An 8,699-nucleotide genomic window follows, 5' to 3' on the forward strand; every position below is an offset into this window, starting at 1 on the left:
TCGTTTCCTAAAACGATCGTTTCTAATAAAACTGGGAGTTTTATTGAGAAACCAGGCTCTGTAAAGGTCGGGCTTCGAAACCGAAAAGATAAATTTTCCAGGCTTCTCGGGCACTTCGAGGCGTATTCCGGGGGTTATAATCGATACCGGGGCTTTGGGGGATGTTAGAATGAAAGAAATATGGGTTTAGGGGCCAAAAATGACAAGTTTTCAAATATTCCCCGGGAGGTCTCGCACCCTCCTATTTATAGGCTACGAGGCTGTTGATCGGACGACTGAGAGGAAGCCACGCGGCAGCAGATGCGAAGGCACGCAGGTGGCTCACACGTGGGTTGCGCATGCGAGGGTCTCGCTACCGGCCTCTGATTGGACCGAGGTCTAGGTCCGAGACTTCAGACATGGCACTCCCTGCAAAACTCGGATGTGTCATAAAGGGGTACGAGATAGCTTCTGATCGGCCGAGCCTTCGGTCCGAAGAGAATGCAACACCCGTCGACAGGTGGATTCGGATGAGTCAGCAGAATTCTAGACATGTGTCGGATGCGAGGCGAGGACACGTGGCCGAAGTCCACGTATGCGAGATTTCTCAGTTTTGACAATGTTTCTCGATTTTCACGCCAAAACTTCTAAAATCCATAACTTTTGCATACGAGCTCCGTTTTTGACGTTCATTATATGCACGCGTAGGTAAAATTACACTCTACAACTTTCATTTACAATTTGTAGGCTAATTTTGACTTTAATTTTTATATTATTATTTTTAACAAACCGGGACAGGAAATCCGTTAAAAATTCATAACTTCTTCATCCGACTTCCGTTTTTGTCTGTCTTTTTACTGTTGTGCTACTATTGATGTGACCTTCGATTCTCGTTTAGGTCGTGTCGGCTAAGAATCACTCGATCTAAAATTCATGTTTTTAGCTGTCTACTGCTAAGCTGAAACTTCGAAAAAATCATAACTTCCTCATACGAAGTCAGATTTGGGCGTTCTTTTTATACATACTCTCGGTTTAACGAACACTACGACTTTCTTTTAGATCACTAAGAATAAAAATTATTTTATCAAAAACTCACTTTGTACGACATTCGGCACTGTGCGGGTTTTGTCGCGAAACTTCGACAGGTCATAACTTCTTCGTTATAACTCGGATTTTGGTATTCTTTATGTATTCGTAATCCTTGTCACGACCACTACAACTTTCTTAATAGATTCGGATTTATCTAATATTTATTTTTGACGCTCATTTTTATTCTTAGTTAATTAAACCCTAATAATTAAGCATAAAACACATAATTCACATAATATTCACATAATTCCTTTTCATTTCTTCAAAATGACTTATAAAGGTTAACCTAGACTATAACGTCAATATTAATACGTAGCCTAGAAACACGGGCATTACAATTCTCTCCCCCTTAAGATGATGCCGTCTCCAGAATCACATATCAACAAACAAATGCGGGTAGCGACTCATCATGTTACTCTCCGTTTCCCAGGTGAGATTTGGCCCATTCGTATGTTTCCAATGCACAAGCACTAAATCTACCATCTTGCGTCGCTACTTCTTAGTCTTACGGTCAACGATTACCTCAGGTTCTTCAATCAACCTCTTGTTTTCATCCAACCTTAATTCAGAAATGGGAATTATGTCGGGCACATCTCCCGTAAACTTTCTCAAATAACACACATGAAAGGTGTTATGAATACCACATAGTTCTAGCCAGTTTAGTCACGAAATCCATGGTGATGTCTTCCCGTTTAACCATGGGTACGGGTAACGGTTCTAAACTCCCATACGATTTTTGATGTTGTGCCTTAACCCTAGCACAAGTTACACACTCGGCCACATACTTAGTGTAACAGCCCGGAATTTCAGGTATTTCTTTAAATTATTCTTGGGGCACATTTAGGAGGGGACTCGGCGAGTTGGTGCACGACTCGCCGAGTAGGGCCATGGTCTTGGTCGCAGACGCGCGACTGGACTCGACGAGTCCAATAAGGGACTCGGCGAGTCGACGCTGTTCAGCTGAACCCTAGCCGTTTCGATTCTGAACCGTATATAATGATATTATGGCCGTCATGTCGGGTCTTTTGGCCGATTGAAGATCCCCTGGGAGTGTGTGAGCATCTAAAGCAAGAGAGAGGACTTGAGAAGGCTTGAAGAGATTGTTAGACAAGGAGGAGCAAGGTGGTGATCAAAGGAATCGAGTACTGGAGGTTTGGAGACACAGGAAACACGTTTCCAGGTAATCTTCGGATCGAAATCTGTAACTTTTACGTTGTATGCGAGTTTAGGGTTTAGGAAACCCAATTAAGGGTTAGTTAGATTATATTGTTGTTATAAGTGTTAAAAACCCATGTAATAGTATATGTGAAAGTCCAGGAAGCCCTATATCTATATACTTCGAAATCATGCGAAATACAGGAGGCAGCGGATTGACTGCATGGCGAGGACTCGCCGAGTCCAATGATCAGACTCGGCGAGTAGCTTGAAGATTCACTAAAACTCGCCGAGTTGTTCTTCAGACTCGGCGAGTAGCTTGAAGGTTCACTAGGACTCGTCGAGTTGTTCTTCAGACTCGGCGAGTAGCTTGAAGATCTACTGGAACTCGTCGAGTCGTTCTTCAGACTCGGCGAGTGGTGTCAGGATGTCTATACTCGTCGAGTTACCCTTTGCACTCGACGAGTCCGGTCAAGATTGACCGTTGACCTGTATATATCTTAGAGGGGTCAGTTGTCTTGTTTGATAAGATCATTAACTAAGGCTGTGGTATTATAGGGAACCTGCGGACTAGCGGATTGTGTGCAAGTAGCTCGAAGAGGTTATAGCCTGCGTACTACGAGGTGAGTCTTCTCACTATACTTCACCCGGAAGGGTTTGACTGTTAGACCGGAAGGTCGTGTGTGTTATATTCATGCTATGTCTAGAGAGATAGATGCTTTATATGCGATGTGTGCTTATATGTGATGTATGCTTATACGGGCCGGAAGGCGAGACTTATGTGATAGGAAGAACGGTATGATGTATGATTTATGTGTTATGAGTTTTATGTTATATGTGCTATGTATGTTATGGGCCGGAAGGCAATGTTATGTGGATCGAAAGATCCGGGCCGGAAGGCAATGTTATGTGGATCGAAAGATCCGGGCCGGAAGGCAATGTTATGTGGACCGAAAGGTCCGGGCCGGAAGGCAATGTTATGTGGACCGAAAGGTCCGGGCCGGAAGGCGTATGTGGGTAAGTCGTATACTGGGGAACTCACTAAGCATTTATGCTTACTAGTTGTGTTTATGTTTTTCAGGTACTAGTGATGACCGTGGGAAGGCGCCGGCGTGACACGTACACACTGCCACTGCTGAAGATCCTGGAGATTTATTATTTATATCTTGAAATAAACTTGGAATAAACCCTTTTGTCGAATGATGATGTTTTGTTTTTTTTTAACGAAAAATTTATTTGGAAATTTGAGCTGTTACAATTGGTATCAGAGCCTAGGTTTGAGGGATTCGGGTGTACTTTTGGGTGCAACTGAACTCAGACCGGGGATTTGAGGAAAAACTTTTTCTTAAAAATAATAAGGACATAACATTTTATAAAGGGCAAGGCGGTAAAAACAAGGGTGGAACAGTGTGTACGAGCAGCCAGCGTCCGAACGGTAAAGATCCCCAGAATACCTTACGATGTTATGTTATGCACTGAATTATGAATTGTTATGCATGCTAGAAGACTAGGTATACATGATAGGAATAGAATTGCCTGTTTTGTGATGCCTTAGTCTAGGGAGATTGCTTATATGAGATATTTGGTAGCGTGCAAGTAAATAGTACATACTAGAAGTAGAGTACTCGTTATTCGGGATTTGGGGAGGAAGATTTGGGAGGAATACTGATACGGTGTGGTCGGTAGTATTGGGCCCGTACTATCGAAGGCACCGGATCAGTGGAAGACTCAAATAAGAATCCCTGGAAATCGGAGACTGGGTAGGGCGCGTATCGAGTACAATTGTACTTGGTGGAGTCTCTGATGATTTTATGTTGTATTTCAGAGACATCATGGTTATCACACGCAATGGGGCGAGTTCGAGCGGTGCGAGTGACGAGGAGATTCGTCAGATTATTCAGGAAGAGGTAGCTGCGGCGGTCCGGGCTGAGATCCCGGAGATGTTTGGGTCTATTAAGACCACGTTGATGGAGGAGTTTGAGGAGCGGTGCGCCGCAATTTCTGAAGCTGCAGTTGCTGCCGCTACCGCAGCGGTGGCAGCTGCCAGGCCGCAAGGGGGTGATTCATTACCATTCAGGGAATTCAGCAACACGAAACCCCCTGAATTTGATGGGACGCAGGATCCGATTGCAGCCATGAGATGGATCGCCGACATCGAGGGGTGCTTCTATACTTGCTCATGCCCGGAACACTTGAGGGTACGGTTCGCCTTGAACCAGCTCCGTCTGGGAGCGAAGGATTGGTGGAAGTTCGTGACGGTGAACTTCACTCAGGCAGAGATTACGGCAGTGACATGGGAGAGGTTTACGGAGATGTTCAGGGATGAGTACGTTCCCCCGGTAGAGAGGGAGCGGTTGATTCAGGAGTTCTTGACCCTTAAGCAGGGTACTGATTCCGTGGCAGTGATCACACGGAAGTTTCATGAGAGGGCAATGTTCTGCCCCGAGCTGGTATCTACGGAGCAGTCGCGGATGAGCCGCTATTTGGGTGTTTTGAAGAGGGAGATTCGGGAGTTTGTGTCAAACTCCACCTATCGTACTTTCACTGAGCTTCAGGCGAACGCCAGGAAGCGCGAGATTGAGTTGGAGACGCAAGCGAGGGAGGAGGCCGAGTCTCGGCAGGTGGATCAACGGCCGGCCCAATCTCAGCCGGCAGCAAAGCGGATTAAGTTCGCTGATTCGAGGATGGGAGGTTCGAAGGGTCGCACTTGCGCGAAGTGCGGCAAGAGTCACGAGGGAGCGTGTCGAACTGGTGGTTGCTACAAGTGTGGCAAGGACGGACATATTGCCAGGGATTGCCCTAAGGGGTTTATGGTTTGCTTTCACTGCAACCAGACAGGCCATCGGAAGGCCGAGTGCCCGCAACTTCGACAGGGAGCTACACCTACTACCCGGACTACTGAGACCCGACCGGTGAAGGTCGAGGCCCTGAGGGCTCGCGGGAGAGCCTTTCAGCTGACTGCGGAGGAGGTCCGCGCTGCGCCCGATGTTGTGGCAGGTATGTTATCTTTCATGTATTTAATTAAAGGTCGAAATGTTATGCTTATGTTAATATATGTGTAGGTACTTTCCTTGTGAACTCTATGCCTGCTCTAGTATTATTTGATTCAGGTGCGAGTAGATCGTTTGTATCGTTAGCTTTTAGTCAGCACATCGGCATTAGTCGTGAGCCGTTAAGTCGGCCTTTGAGCGTTTCCATTGCGGCTGAGAGGGTGATTTGTGCTGCGGAGGTTTTTCGGGGATGTGTGCTAGAGATCTTCGGGGTCGCATTTCCGATTGACCTAATTCCTATTGCGATGGGTGATGTCTGTGTCATTGTAGGCATGGACTAGGTTGAGCCGATTCAGCGCTGTCATCGACTGCGAGCGTCAGTTGGTGACTATGCGAGACCCTAGTGGGGGAGTTCTTACGGTGTACGGCGAGGGTACCCGTTCGAGAGCAGCTTTTTGTTCGGCTGCTAGGGCGAGGCAATGCCTACAGCGGGGATGTAACGGTTTTGTGGCGTATGTGATGGATACGCGGGAGAGTTCCGAGAGACCGAAGACATTGAAGGAGGTTCCAGTGGTGCGCGAGTTTCCAGATGTTTTCCCCGAGGATTTGCCGGGAATACCTCCTGCGAGGCAAGTGGAGTTTGGTATCGATCTAGTTCCAGGGGCGGCGCCTATTGCGAAGGTGCCTTATCGTCTTGCACCTCCGGAGATGCAAGAATTTTCCTCGCAACTTCAAGAGTTGTTGGGGAAGGGATTTATTCGGCCAAGTAGCTCGCCGTGGGGAGCACCGATTCTGTTCGTCAAGAAGAAGGATGGTTCACACCGGATGTGTATCGATTACCGGGAACTGAACAAGGTGATAGTTAAGAACCGCTATCCGTTACCAAGAATCGATGATCTATTCGATCAGTTGCAAGGGGCATCTTGGTTTTCCAAGATTGATTTGAGATCAGGGTACCATCAGGTAAGGGTGCGGGATGAGGACGTCCAGAAGACAGCCTTTAGGACGCGGTATGGGCATTACGAGTTCGTGGTGATGCCTTTTGGGCTCACCAATGCCCCAGCAGTGTTCATGGATCTCATGAACAGGGTATGCAGGCCGATGCTGGATCGGTCTGTGATTGTATTCATCGACGACATTCTGGTGTATTCGCGGTCTAGGGAGCAGCATGAGGGACATTTGAGGGAGGTCCTTGAGGTACTGAGGTCGGAGAAGCTATATGCAAAATTCTCCAAATGTGACTTCTGGTTACGGGAGGTTCAATTTCTGGGGCACGTTGTAAATCAGGCAGGGATATTGGTCGATCCGGCCAAGGTGGAAGCGGTGATGAGATGGGAGGCACCAAAGTCACCTTCGGAGATCAGGAGTTTCCTTGGGTTGGCAGGGTACTATCGAAGGTTCATTAGGGACTTCTCCAAGATCGCAGTGCCACTTACCAAATTGACCCGAAAGGGTGTTACATTCTCATGGGGACCCGAGCAGCAGACTTCCTTCGAGACACTTCGTCAGAGACTGTGCGAAGCACCAGTATTAGCTCTTCCGGAGGGGATGGAGGACTTCGTCGTATATTGCGACGCATCGAGTTCAGGACTGGGTGCAGTGTTGATGCAGAGGGGCCATGTGATAGCCTATGCATCGAGGCAGCTGAAGCCTCACGAAGCGAGATATCCCACGCATGACTTAGAGTTGGGGGCAGTAGTGTTCGCCCTCAAAATTTGGCGTCACTACCTGTACGGGGTTCGTTGTACCATATACACGGACCATAAGAGTTTGAAGTATTTGATGGATCAACCCAACCTAAACATGCGCCAGAGGAGATGGTTAGACGTGGTTAAGGATTACGACTGTGAGATCCTATACCACCCAGGCAAGGCTAATGTGGTAGCCGATGCATTGAGTCGTAGGGCGGAGGGTACTCCATTGCGGGATGTATGTTTGAGATTGACGGTGGTGACTCCGGTATTAGATACTATTCGTGGGGCACAGGCCGAGGTTGTGAAGTCTGGGATGCAGAAACAGGAGCGGGTCGTCGGGTTAATTTCAGAGTTTGTTACGGATGGGCGGGGACTCCTGACATTTCAGGGTCGGATCTGGGTGCCATTCGTGGGCGGTACGCGTGTTATTTTGATGGAGGAGGCACATAGATCGAAATTCTCGATCCATCCCGGTGCTACGAAAATGTATCTGGATTTGAAAAAAGAGTACTGGTGGCCTTGCATGAAGAGAGACGTTGCTTGGTTCGTGGAGAGGTGTTTGACCTGCCGTAAAGTTAAGGCCGAGCACCAGAGACCGCACGGTAAGTTGCAACCCTTAGAGATCCCTGAGTGGAAGTGGGATCAGATCACGATAGATTTCATCACCAAATTGCCGAAAACTGCCAGGGGAGTCGATGCGATTTGGGTGATTGTGGATAGACTAACAAAGAGTGCACATTTCCTTGCCATTAGTGAAAGTTCATCAGCAGAGAAGTTGGCGGAGTTGTACGTGAGAGAGATAGTATCTCGGCATGGAGTGCCGACCTCGATTGTTTCGGACCGCGATGTACGTTTCACTTCCAGGTTCTGGAAGAAATTCCATGAGGAGTTGGGTACTAAACTGCATTTTAGTACCGCATACCATCCCCAGACCGACGGTCAAAGCGAGCGGACGATCCAGACATTGGAAGATATGCTTAGAGCGTGTGTGTTAGACTTCGGGGGTAGCTGGGATGCGCATCTGCCGCTGGCTGAGTTTTCCTACAACAACAGCCATCATTCGAGCATTGGTATGCCACCTTTTGAGTTGTTGTATGGTAGGAGGTGTCGGACTCCCATTTGCTGGGGAGAAGTGGGACAGAGAGTGATGGGCAGTACAGAGATCGTACTTCAAACGATTGAACAGATCCAACGGGTGAGGCAGAGGTTATTGACCGCCCAGAGCCGACAGAAGAGTTATGCGGACAGACGCCGGTCCGAGCTCGAATTCCAGGTCGGCGACTTCGTTCTCCTAAAGGTTTCTCCTTGGAAAGGGGTGATTCGGTTCAGGAAGAGGGGCAAATTGGGGCCCCGGTTCATAGGTCCATTTCGGGTAATTGCAAGGGTAGGTCGGGTAGCTTATCGGTTGGAGTTGCCAGCAGAGCTGAGTCAGATTCACAATACCTTCCACGTATCACAGCTGAGGAAGTGTATAGCCGATGAGGCAGCAGTGGTTCCGTTAGAAGATATCCAGGTAGATGCGAGTCTGAATTACGCCGAGAGACCAGTAGCTATCAGGGATCGGAAGATCAAGGTTCTACGGAACAAGGAAATACCTCTGGTGTTGGTTCAGTGGCAACATCGGAAAGGATCGGAGATGACTTGGGAGCCGGAAAGAGAAATGCGGGAGCAACATCCGGAGTTATTCGCAGAATGAGAGACTTCGAGGGCGAAGTCTAGTTCTAGTGGGGGAGAGTTGTAACAGCCCGGAATTTCAGGTATTTCTTTAAATTATTCTTGGGGCACATTTAGG

General features: G+C 47.9%; 1 long non-coding RNA gene across 1 annotated transcript; it reads left to right on the plus strand.

Moving 5' to 3' along the window:
• Positions 1 to 1,908: 1,908 nt before the first annotated feature.
• On the plus strand, positions 1,909 to 4,235 carry LOC128127003 (uncharacterized). The gene is made up of 3 exons (XR_008224992.1): positions 1,909 to 2,248; positions 2,782 to 2,846; positions 4,049 to 4,235. It is a non-coding gene; the product is annotated as an uncharacterized LOC128127003 (long non-coding RNA).
• The last annotated feature ends 4,464 nt before the right edge of the window (positions 4,236 to 8,699 follow it).

Source organism: Lactuca sativa, chromosome 7, assembly GCF_002870075.4.
Source record: "Lactuca sativa cultivar Salinas chromosome 7, Lsat_Salinas_v11, whole genome shotgun sequence".
Taxonomy (NCBI): domain Eukaryota; kingdom Viridiplantae; phylum Streptophyta; class Magnoliopsida; order Asterales; family Asteraceae; genus Lactuca; species Lactuca sativa.